This window comes from Pongo abelii, chromosome 3, assembly GCF_028885655.2.
Source record: "Pongo abelii isolate AG06213 chromosome 3, NHGRI_mPonAbe1-v2.0_pri, whole genome shotgun sequence".
NCBI classification, from domain to species: Eukaryota; Metazoa; Chordata; class Mammalia; order Primates; family Hominidae; genus Pongo; species Pongo abelii.
The window spans coordinates 18,646,871-18,659,669 of NC_071988.2; the positions used below are offsets into that span (position 1 = coordinate 18,646,871).

At 35.4% G+C, this 12,799-nt stretch overlaps 1 long non-coding RNA gene across 1 annotated transcript in view; it reads left to right on the forward strand.

The window, feature by feature from the left end:
• Positions 1-1,907, forward strand: part of LOC129058922 (uncharacterized) — a 119,281-nt gene extending 117,374 nt beyond the window's left edge. Inside the window, exon 4 of the long non-coding RNA XR_008524370.2 lies at positions 803-1,907. This is a non-coding gene — a long non-coding RNA (uncharacterized LOC129058922). The remainder of the gene's footprint in view (positions 1-802) is intronic.
• Positions 1,908-12,799: the final 10,892 nt, after the last annotated feature.

Sequence of the window (12,799 nt, forward strand, 5' to 3'; positions counted from 1 at the left end):
AAGCATCACTTCAAGATATTTAGATCTATGGGTTCAATAGGGCAATATAGCAACTTATTTCAAAAGTAAAAATATCATGTGCGAAGATCAACTCTATTCCCTTGCCAAACAAAATTCCATTAACTAACTTAAATTGGACTTAATAACAATCACATAAACTAATTAGTTTCCATTTATAACTCCATTAGGAGTATTATTCATCACAGCATTGCCCGATAGAGCTGTGCTTCTTCAGACTTTCAACAGATTAAATAAATATAACCTGAGGTGCTAATTATACAATGATGTTGCAGAGACTCCAAGATTACTCCCTTAATATAGATAGAAATTTTGTGAAATGGATTTTTTTTTTCAGAAAATGTCCTTGGTCTAAACTCTTGATTTTCTTATTTTATATTTTAAATGAGTGTGCATCCCTAACATATGATTGGAGCTATCATATCCTGTGGGCGTTGGTGATAACTTTGCTTTTGCAAATCCAGATAACCTTTATTTTTGCATTATTCACAAGGTACATCACTTTCCAAGTGCTCTATCTTATGTAGTTTTAGAATTTTTTGTGGTTCATAGACAGAAATTAGATGACCCATAGCTCATGCCCTACTCCTAGAATTCTACCAGTATTGTGTCCCAGGGCTTGCTCCTGAAACTTTAAAAAAATTTAAAGCATTTTCCTCCATAATCTCATGCTCATGGTACCATCTGTGTGCTTATACCTCCCAAATCCATAACCGTAACTAGAATCTCTTGGGTATCTCCACTTGATATGATTACAATGAAACTTTCATTTCTGCTCATCTAGGGCACAGACAATGGAGCCAAATGACCTGAGTTGGTAGCCTGAATTGGAAAACCGTCTAGCACCAAATAAACTCTCAATACATACTAATCATCTGTTATTATTACTGAAGAGCTGTGAAGCCTAATGCAAACTTCCAGGTTTGCTTCATTAAGAACCTGGTGAAAAACTACAGAAAGATATAACTAATAATAGCTCCCTAATGATACCTAAATATCTCTTTTTTATTGTGTAGCCATTCCTCAGGTTCTTTGCAAGTTACCCTGTTTTTGCTTTCAGAATCATTTAGTTTGAATGCCACTTCCTTGTTCAAGACCTTATTACTATTCTCAGAATTCTTACTGTCTGCAGTTAAAATCCAGAGCCAAAACTGAATACCAGAATATTCCCAAGGACTACATATTTATCCCTCAGAAGGAGTGCTCTCACTAATATACTCTAGAACTTGCGTGGGTGGGAGTAGGGGGAATTCCATCAGTGGATTATTTTATAAATAAAGTTTATTGATACAGTCACATCCATTATTCATTTGTGTTGTATCTGTGGCTATTTTCACACCAGAATGGCAGCATTAAGTAGCTGCAAAACAGAATATATGGCCAATAAAACCTAAGATGTTTGTTATTTGGCCTTTTACAAAACAATTTTGCCAGCTCCTGCTTTAGAAATTTCTGTCCTCACTAAAACCTGTATCATAGCAGTTGACATCATATTCCCATTTAAGAATTTTCAATTTCAATGAAACATGTTATATACTTAATTATATACTCAAATTTGTATTAGTTTCATAATTTGATAGTTAAAGTATTTTGGCTCTATGGTTGCATCAGAACTATAAACATAAGGAGTTTATGTGTTTTTGTTTGAAATTAAAGTATTATAAGTAATTTAAGTATGTATTAAAGATCTAGGAGCATTTGATTTTCTTTAACAAAGTCCTTTTCTCTGAAGTTTGAAAAATCTTTCACTAGATAATTAACTAAAAATTCTGACCCACATGGCTGTAAGCTGGCACTGGGCTTCATGAGCCTTCTCTGGGCTTCATCTGTACTCTGGATCTATAGCAGCTACTCAAACTCTTTGACATTAAGAACTGGTTTTTATTCACCCCATATATCTAATTAATACTCTTTTAAAAATCAATAAAATAATTATTGAAATATGATCATGAACTTGGATGTGCAATTATGTCAAATAGCTACAAAATTTACTGAATGTACATTCTCAATTTCTGTACTCATCTCATGGAAGATCAGAAACAACAAGAATTGGATGAACACCAGCTAATGGACCATGGTAGCCCTGGACTGCAGTTTGCATATGGGATATGGAAGCCATGGAAAAGGGAAAAGGGGAAGGGATTGTCTCTAAATTTAAGGATCATCTGGATTTCTAAAGTAAGCTTAGAAATGAGTAGTAAATTTCTCCCCATTCTTTGTAGAAAATCTTTAGGACCCTTAAATCTACTTTGCATAATGTCTACATTTGGGCACTGAGGACCATGACTTTTTGGAAACACATTTGAAAGTATATCCACTGTACACTATGTTCATTTATTAATCATAAATGTAGCAAATATTGAACAGATAAGATGTTCCAAAAACATCTAGTTACTGAAGATAGAGCCTTGAGCAAGACAAAAATCCCTGCTCTCATATGGTATATATCATAGTAAGGGAAATTGGAAAATGAACAAACAAATACATCAGCAAGAAAAAACTGAGAATAACAATTGGTGTTATGCAGGGAATTAAAACAATGTGATATGATACATCTTGACAGGGTGTCTGCTTTCGTTTGGGTGGCTAGCCAAGCCCTCACTAAAAAGCTGCCCTTTAGGCTGAAATGTGAATGATAAGAAGGAGTGGCCATGATTAGGGAAAAATAATTCACAAAGAAAAAAACAGAAAGTGAAAAGTTCTCAATGAGATCATGAGTTTGGCAAGTCAGAGTGAACAAACAAGGCTTTGTGGCTGAATTGTCATAGGTGGCAAGGAACAGGATAAAAGGTAAAATCATAGAGGTCACCGGGCGGAGTGGCTCACACCTGTAATCCCTTTGTAAGCCCTTTGGGAGGCTGAGGCAGGGGGATCACCTGAGGTCAGGAGTTTGAGACCAGCCTGGCCAACATGGTGAAACCCTGTCTCTACTAAAAATGCAAAAATTAGCTTGGTGTGGTGGCACGCCACCTGTAGTCCCAGCAACTCTGGAGGTTGAGGCAGGAAAATCCCTTGAACCAGGGAGGTGGAGGCAGAGGTTGCAGTGAGCCGAGATAGTGCCACTGCACTCCAGCCTGGGCAACAGAGTGAGATGCTGTCTCAAAAAAAAAAAAAAATCATAGAGGTAATCTGGGGACAGGTAATATAGATTAAAGTCCAAAACCAGGCCATAGTAGGAATGCTTTTACTGAAATGCCTTGCCAAAAAGCAAATTAAATATACCTATCTTTTAGCAACACTAGAGTGTAGAGCAAAAACCATGCTCTGTTGTAAACAATCACATGTATTTGGGATATCTGCATCTTCACCTACTAGCTATCAGATTTAAGTTGCTTAATTTCTCTGAATCCTAATGTCCTTAACATATAATGGGAAAGGAAGGTGTAATTTTTAGATTGTAGTGAGAATTAGAGAAAATAAAGCTAAAATATTTTATGAATTAGTTTTGTATATAGTTAATTGTCTTATTTTGGGGTTGTCTTTAAGTGATGACTTATATTCAGGTAGAGCTGATAGGATGATCTCAGCGTGGGATCTCATTGACAGTGATGTTGACTTGGGAGAATCATCTTTCCCATCACTACACTCTCCTTAGAAAAAGATCTTTATTCTTTATTCCACCACCCAAGGAACAGCCCAAACAGACAGACTATGCATATGCATTCCAGATCAGTAATGTGAAGCATAAGAGGGAGGAACTCTAAATTTAAAAGTGGAATAACACTCTTATTCCCTCCAATTGCTAAAATCGCAGAGAGGAACAATATTTTCATCCAAATTGTCTGGCTTTCATTGTACATATTAGAGCCAGACATGTAGTAAACCAGATGTAATTTGAGACTTGTGGAATTTATTTCTCAGCCAAGCAAGAAGCTGAATTAATAGATTTTTACTTTTACTTTTGTTGAAATGAGAAAGCTGAAGAGTTTCCAGCATATTCCTACCAGATGGCATGCTTCATTGCGTGCAATTTTGCTCTCTGCAACTTGGTCTCCTCAAAGGTGAAGAGGAAAAATATGTATCTGCCTATTTGTATGGTAATCAAAGTAGAAGAGATAGAAAAGATCAATCTGCCCACCTCCAGCTGTGGTTCACCTTAACCTAACTGTGCATTTATTTAGGACTCTGGTGAGATAAGACATGTCTTCCTAAAAGCAGGGAGTATTATTCAATTTTGGTATGACAAATAAAGTGAATTGATGTTTGATGGTTAATAACCTAAATATGCGAGAATGTCCTGATATTTATGAGGTCTCTAGGTGATCACAGAAAAGAAGGGCTGACTTTATTGATCAAAACCAACTGAACACGTCCACCACTTGAAAGTAATTGTTTAAACCATTAGCGTCAATTTGTTACTTATATTTTCATATGAGATTGCTAAAATTCTTTGGTGGGTCACAGAAAGTGTTATGAATAACAGCAGAATCAGAAAAGAGTTTTACTGAAAATTATATTTAGGTCACTTTAGATTAAAATCTTACATTTTACAGTTAAGTGATCCAGAGAAGTGAGAAATGTAACAGCAAATAAGAATAAATGAATGTTTATACAGTGATTTGAAGCTGAATTCTAAGCTCTCCCTAATAACCTATCATTACAAGTAGCATATTTCTGATAATCTTTACAAAACCTATCAGTAAATATGATAAGGGATAGTTTAAAAAATACCTAGTAATCTTTCAGGATGGCACTACTCTGTGAATCCCATAATTGGCCCATTTTTATATTGGTTTGTTGGGAAAGCAAGTGACCATGCACCAGTGTAGAAACTAACATCAGTGAAGTAGAGCCAGTACTTTTACAAGTTTCTACCTGTTCTCACATTGCTGATTAAAATGGCTAGAGACCATCCTTAATTCATTTTACTTTGCCCTCAAGTGGGCACAGATGTCAGCTTCGAGGAGGAAGTGCTGATTGCATAAATTTTTAAACATAATATTTGGCCCAGCATTTTATAAATCATATCCACATACATCATCTCTTTTAAGCTCCATAATGTCTCTTCCCATTTCAGGTCACTATGTTAAAAACTATGGAAAACATTTATTGTTGCTCCTTGGGTTATCTGATTGACTCTGGCTGTGATAGGACAGAAAATATGTATTTTGAATCCTTTACAGCCAGGGTGGAGGATGTCCACCTAGAATGATCTTCCCCCACTAATACATAAAATAGGAGGCAATCATGCCACAAAAAAATACATAGACTTAAGTCAGAATAACAGGGTGGATTCTAGGAAGTAAAAAATTAAAATAAAATAAAATCACATTTCTCCTCTACAAAGCAAAAATGAGATTCAAACCTTTGACTCCTTAACATTGTGCCTTGAGTATTTCTATCCCTCCATACTTCCCACCTTTCCCTAACATGAAATATTTTCCTCCAAGAGTTAGATCATCTGAACTTGGCATCTTCGTATGAATATTTCCATATATTTCTTCTATTTTATGTAACTTTAGAAACTCATTGCAGGCCCTCATTTGCTATACTGAAAATGCCACATTTATCTAGTGAGTCAGTTGTGTGTTCTCTTATTGTTATATAATATTAACCCTGAATATAATTTTAATAATTTCTCCAGTCTTTCCAGAATGCCTTATCATATCTGCCAGTCATCCAGGGAATTCATTCTGGAGCAGTGTTATATTAGCAATACTAAAACTGGGCTGCAGCATAGATGGGAATGGTAATGGGTACAAATTAGTGAGAAAGAATGGATAAGACCTACTATTTCATAGTAAAATAAGTTGACTATAGTCAATAATAACTTAATTTTACATTTTAAAATAATTTATAGTGTAATTGGATTGTTTGTAACTCAAAGTATAAATGCTTGAGAGGATGAATATCCCATTCTCAATGTGCTTATTTCATATTACATGCCTGTATCAAAACATCTTATATATCCCCATATAGATACACCTACTATATACCCATGAAAATTTGAAAAACAAAATTAAATTGTATGTTTTTTGTTTTTTGGGTGGAAAGTGATTCAAGGATTACTTAAAAAAATTACAGTTGAGATTCACTTGTTCCAATAATTTCTTAATACTCAAGACATTAAATTAAAGATCATTTCTATTTATTTTGTGCTATGGGAGCAACTGTAATTTATAGCAATGAGGATTTTTAATTTATAGCACATGAGGGGGGAAAAAGTGTTAGCTGTTCAACTGCCTAGGAAAAGGAAATGTAGTGATTTATAGCTTGAGGGGAATGTACTGGTGTCATCGAATACAACTCCTTCTGTTATAAATTAAAAAATAAAGTCACGTCCTGCACTAGCCCTGTATTTATTTCACCTTGTGGTCTCTAAATAAACTCTATAAAGGCAAAGTGATAAAACTTTTAAAGTGCTCTTTTCTTTTTGACATAGATCTTGATTTCCTCTTATTGGCCAACTGAAGGCAGAAAATACTGAACTACATGTTTATCCAATTGCACTCTTTAATCAAGAACTCCAACCATTCCTTTCCCCACAATTCCTCCCGGCCCTCGTACTGCCCACTCAGTGCACTCTGCATCCAGGTGAAGGCTCCTCACCTGAACTTTGACTGTTTACTTCTCTGGCCCATGGCAAGAGTAACAAGTATCCTCACTTGAACAAAACTACAATAAAATAAAATGTTATAAAATAGAAAAAAATATATTATTTTTTCAGTAGATAAGAAAGCACCAAATCTGTTGCATATCAAATACGATGGAAGACACCCTATGAAATATTTTGAATAATCCACCCTGTTCTAGAATTGTGCAATAGCGTTTCCTTCTTTTGGCTTTCTCAATTAACAGACGGAAAATCTCTTGCTCTCCCACATGCTTGGCTATTAAACTTTCAATACACTGCCAAAAAATTCTTGTCAAACAAATAACCAGACATACCACAGAAAGCAAGTTCTAGAATGATGAAGTGAAATCTAATCATGTTAAAAGGTATAATGTTAGAATTATAACATTGAAAGTTTTTGTGTGTGAAATATTCCATGCTTAGCAACGCTTAAGTAGTTTAAGAGTTATTTGAATATTTTTCCTGAATCTGAATCACATCTTATAAAATTCCAGGGACTTTCATTCACTGCCTCGAATATACACCCTCATGAACAAATGACATAACTTGATTTGATTGGAATTCCTTTAAACTCTTGTGGAAAAGGAGAGGACTTCTTTTTCTTCTTCTTGCTTTTGCCTTTTCTTTTCTTTCTTTGTTTTTTTAAATAATAGAAAGACAAAGGTCAAGAACATACAAATAAACAAGGAAGAAAAGGAGGAAGAAGAAGAGGAAGTGGAGGAGGAAGGAAAAGAAAAAGGGAAAAATCACTACAGACATAAAAATGGCTTTATGTTCTATTAATCAGAGAAATTTGAATCCATCAATGTGAAAATAAAAATACCATTTATAATATACAATTTATAAAGTTTCCCACTTTGTGAAATACAAGACATAATCTGGGAAGAGTCATGACTCCTTCTTAATTGACATTAGATAAGTTACAAAGTCTTTTATTGAAGCCAGAGACTTATTTTTAACTCCGAAATTCCACTATACTATTAGGTCAAATGGATTACTTTTTTATGTAACTTAAAAATATGAGAGACTTACATACAAAAGGATGTCTAAATCACAAGCAAGTACACACACGTGCATGAGCACACACACACACACATATAGAGTTTAATGAGTAGGTAGGCTAAAGCGAGCATGTGAATAATACTACTGAGATTTTAAGGAATAAAAATAGAATTTTGCCCATTCCTTGGAAAGCACAGGGCCCCACCCCAGTTATTCCCCACTTCCTCTCTCCTACACAAGGCTATTAATATGCTATTTGTGTTAAAATCTGGATTTATTGCTTTTCTTGGTAATTTTCTAGTTTATGTACCTATCCTAAAAAAGATACAGTTTAGTTTTTCTGTAATTGGGATCTATATAAATAGACTCATGCTGTATGAGTATGTATTCATTGGTGACATGTTCCTTTCACCCCATGTGTTGAGGTCCATGCATGTTCATATGTGGCTTTGTAGTTCTGTCATTTTCATTGTTATATAGTAATCCATTGACTATTCAACATTGTTTAGCAGACCTTTTTACTTTTGGTAATCATTTCAGTTGTTTCAAGTTGGAAAGTATCATTAACAATGATATTACGATCAGTTTTATATATGTATCTTGATATAAATTTGCATACTTTTTTTCTGAGACAGGAATCTTGGAGGATGCCAAAATATTTCTAAAATATTTAAATGTATGCTTCTATGATGAGGGTATTAGGATTCTTGTTGCACTCATTTGCTGGAGATTTTCATGTTTTTATTCTTTGCTAGTAGGGTCACGTGGCTTTAATTGCACACCCTTATTGCTAATTGATTTGCACATTTGTTTTTCTGCAATACTATCACTACCCTATGTCGAGTGTCAACATATATTCATTGGCTATACGAATTTTCACTTCTGCGAAATTATTATTTGGGCTTTCTGTTCGTGTCCTGTAGTTTTAAAAATTGATATATGAGTTTTTTTAATATCAAGAATGTTAATTCCACAATATAAACTGCTGTTGCTAAAAATATAACTTACTATATTAACATATTTGCCTCAGAACTTTATAACAAATTACTCAGATTTCTGTACAAGCTCATCACCTTGACTGAAGGTCCTCTTCAGTATAGTAACAATCCATTTTTCCATACTGGAATAATTTTCTATGATGTTCCTGTAAAAATACTCTTTTTTTCAAAATGAATTATCTTTTACCTTTTCTAGAGAGCACTTTTCTCAGTCTTCATTTGCTCAGTCCAATCCATCAAGACATATCTTGACTATCACCTCCTCCACAATTTTACCCTTGATTCTCATCTAGAAATGAATCCTTCCTCATTTTCCCATTTTTTCCCATTTTTGCAAATTTGTTTTGCTTCTGGGAAGTAAAGGAACTCTAACTTTTTGTGTCTATCTGCTAAAATGTCAGACCAGATTTTATTTATGTATGTATTTATTTTATTTTATTTATTTATTTATTTAAATCTTCATCAAATAATGTGGCAAAAAGTATAAAACACATTTTGTAGATTAAAAAAAAAGCTGAAATTTGGGTCAAGGAGGGGGAAAGCCAACTGATGATGGTAAAGCCAAAGTTCAAACTCCTTTCTGCCTGGTACCAATGATTGCACCTTCTCTACTACTCGGATCTACCAAGAGATATGTTACTATGCCATTGAATATATTTACTTAATATACGGAGTTACAGCAATAGCATTGCAGCCAGAAAGCTTGGCGTAGCAGGTTGATGATGTTTTCTAAAAAGGTATATTCACATCCTAACCCCATAAACTTTGAATGTGATTATATTCAAAAATAAAAACGAGTTTAGCAAATGTAATCACATGAAGGATTTTAATATAAAATCATCCGGGATTATCTGGTTGGACCGTATCCAATGGCATGTGTCCTTATAGAAGGAGACAGAAGAAGAGAAGATAAAGAGAGTCAAGGAGAATGTCATATGAAGACAAGACAAGGATTGGAGTGATGCAGCTACAGGGAATATTGACGATAACCAGAAGGTAGAAGAAGCGAGGAAGGATTCTCCCTAAAGCATCAAGGGCACCTCTGTTAACACCTTCATTTCAGACTTCTTGTTTCCAGAGCTGTGAGAGAATAAGTTTCTGTTATTTTAAGCCACTGAATCATAGCAATTTATTATGGTGACCCTAGGAAACTAATATACCTGGATTGGCAACATAGTTGACTAACTTTTTTTTGCCATATAACCTAGAGCAAAATGTTAAAGCTCTCTGGGACTCAGTGCCTTCATTTATAAAATGGGAATAAAAAGAGCAATCTGGTTGTTTTAACAATTAAATGAGTCAATAAATGCCACGTATTCCTCCAAAAAATCTTAACAATTTTTATTATTTATTATCTTGCCAGCTAAACTTTAAGTTTTTTGAGAGTAAGATCTAAAATATGCTTATCCTTATATTCTTACAGAAGAGCCTAGAATGATTTGCATTTAAATAGTTACCAAACTGAAATAAGGAACAGCTAGGGCTAACCGACAAATTAATCTTCTCCATCCCAGTTCTAGGAATATAAGGTATTAAGAAAATAAGTATTATTTTCAACCACACTTTAGTCATGGCTTAAGGTTTTAAGAAAACAGCTTCCTGGCACTTCAATAATGTTTGCTTTTTAGAAAATACAGGAGGTTAAATGTTAAGAAGACTATAATATCAAATATAGGATTTATTTTTAAATGTTTTTGAAAAACAACTGAAAATTAATTATGGTTCCCTACCTCTAATTGCTTTAACTGTCTCAAGATTATCAGTCTTTGACAAACCAAATTCAACATTTTTTATTAACATTACTTCTCAGACACTCACAAAATGTGTTGGGTGTGGCCACAGTTCTCTCTGAGTGAACTTGAGCACAAGAACTTTTTTTTCACAAACCAGTCAGAAGCAACCCTGGCTTGGAAGGCTGTGGTCATAGTGTCGATTACATCATCTGTTCATCTTGGCTCATCCTCATAATGTCTAGGTGTTTCTGCAGTGTCTCTTTGGCTAGAGTTTCTCATTTCACCTATTAAGATACCTTCTTACCAGTGAGTCTGCCAATACCCTTCTGGGCTCCACCCAAAGCTTGTATCCAAACCCTTCTTGGCTGGTAAATAGGAACCAGGGGTAATAATTGTATCTGGCAGGACTCTACCAGCCTGAACAAGGGGGAGCTGCCTAACTGGATTAACAATCTCTGCTTCTGGTGAATTTTTCAATGAAACTCAATTGTATAAATAATTGTTACAAAAATCCATCAGTTTCTCTATTTTATATTTCTATCATTAAAAATGCACTTCTTTTTTCTTTCTTTCTTTCTTTTTTTTTTTTTTTTTTTCTTTGAGACGGAGTCTTGCTCTGTCACCCAGGATGGAGTGCAATGGCGCAATCTTGGCTCACTGCAACCTCCAACTCCTGGGCTCAAGCGATTCTTCTGCCTCAGCCTCCTGAGTAGCTGGGATTACAGGCACGCACCACCGCATCTAGATAATTTTTGTATTTTTAATAGAGACAGGGTTTCACCATGTTGCCCAGGCTGGTCTCGAACTCCTGACCTCAGGTGATCCACCCAAAGTTCTGGGATTACAGGCATGAGCCACCATGCCCAGCCACAAATGCACTTCTATCAAAGTACATATCAAGCATGTACCAAGACATTTAACATAGTATCAGGTTATATGAGCATGTCTGGACACAAAATCTGAGTTCAAATTTTGGCAAAGCCAAATGACATAAATAATTGTGTCAAAAATACATTAATGTCTGTATTTTACGTATCTATCATTACAAAGAGAAAGTACATATCAAGAAAGTACCAAGACATTCAGCTTGTATCAGTTATGTGATCATGTCTGGACACAAAATCTGAGTTCAAATTTCAGCATCATCATGGGGAGTAAGAATGTGGGCAAGTTGCTTGACCTCTGTGTTATACTTTTACTTTGTAAAATGGGTTAATAAAAGGACCCAAAACAGTGGGTTGTCATAAGGATTCAGTGAGTTGATGCATTTCTGCTATATAAACAAGCAATCAATAAATATTAGCTATTATTTCAATAAATATTTATTTTGAAGGAAAGTTTAGAAAATGTGAGAGTTTATGTTTATTGGTTGAAGAAAAGGCAAAGTTAGCCTTTTCGCAATGACTTGGTCTACTTTTTCAAAATTGTTCACTTTAAAATGCATCCAGCCAGAGCTCATAGATGGGGTGTTATAGGCAGAATTGTGTCCTTCACCCGAATCACAGATTTATATGTTGAAGCTGTAATCCCCAATGTGACTGTCTTTGCAGACAGGGACTTTAAACAAGTAATTAAGCTTAAATGAGGTCCATGGTGAGTCCTCATCTAATATGACAGGTGTCCTTATAAGAAGAGGAACAGACATCAGGGATGCCTGTGCATAGATCAAGGGACATGGGAAGGCATAGCAAGAAGTCAGCCATCTCCAAGGCAAGTAGAAAAGGCTTAGAAGAAACTAAACCTGCCAGTACCTGCATCTTGTACTTCCAGCATCCAGAACTGTGAGAAAATGAATTTCTGTTTGGCTTAAACACCATCCAGCCTGTGGTATTTTGTTATGGCAGCCCTAGCAGACTAATACATGAGGTCCATTAAAAGGCAAATAAATAAAATAAATAGCACACCTTTTTCTAACCAAAGTTTGGAACCAATTTTGATGTAATGTAAAGGAGTTGGCTTTCTTATAAACGCAAGGATGGTGCATTCTGAGCTCACTATCCTTTAGGTGTCATCTTGGAATGACAGTCCCAATAAAAGATTGAGTCTGCAAAATAGACAAAAATGCCAGGTTGATATCTCCTGCTAGTCTCAAGGCATCAGGAAGAAGCAAGGGAACAAAGCCACTACCCATGCCCACTCCACACTCAGAGTCTTCAATAGATTTTTCACCACAAATGAGAAACATGAACGAATGGCTGACACCAACCAGGTCACTCTCAGCACCTCTGCAAAGGCCTCCATCTTCAGAAAAACTGCATGAACGAGTGAGAAGCACTGGAGAAGAGCTTCCTGAACCACACTGGAGTGGTCACAAGGAGTCATCCCATGTAACTTCCCAGTATTTTATTTTGGAGACAGGATCTTGTTCTGCTGCCCAGGCTGGAGTACAGTGGTGTGATCATAGCTCACTGCAGCCTTGAACTAGGCTCAAGTGATCCTCCTGCCTCAGCCTCCCCAGGAGTAGCTGGGATTAC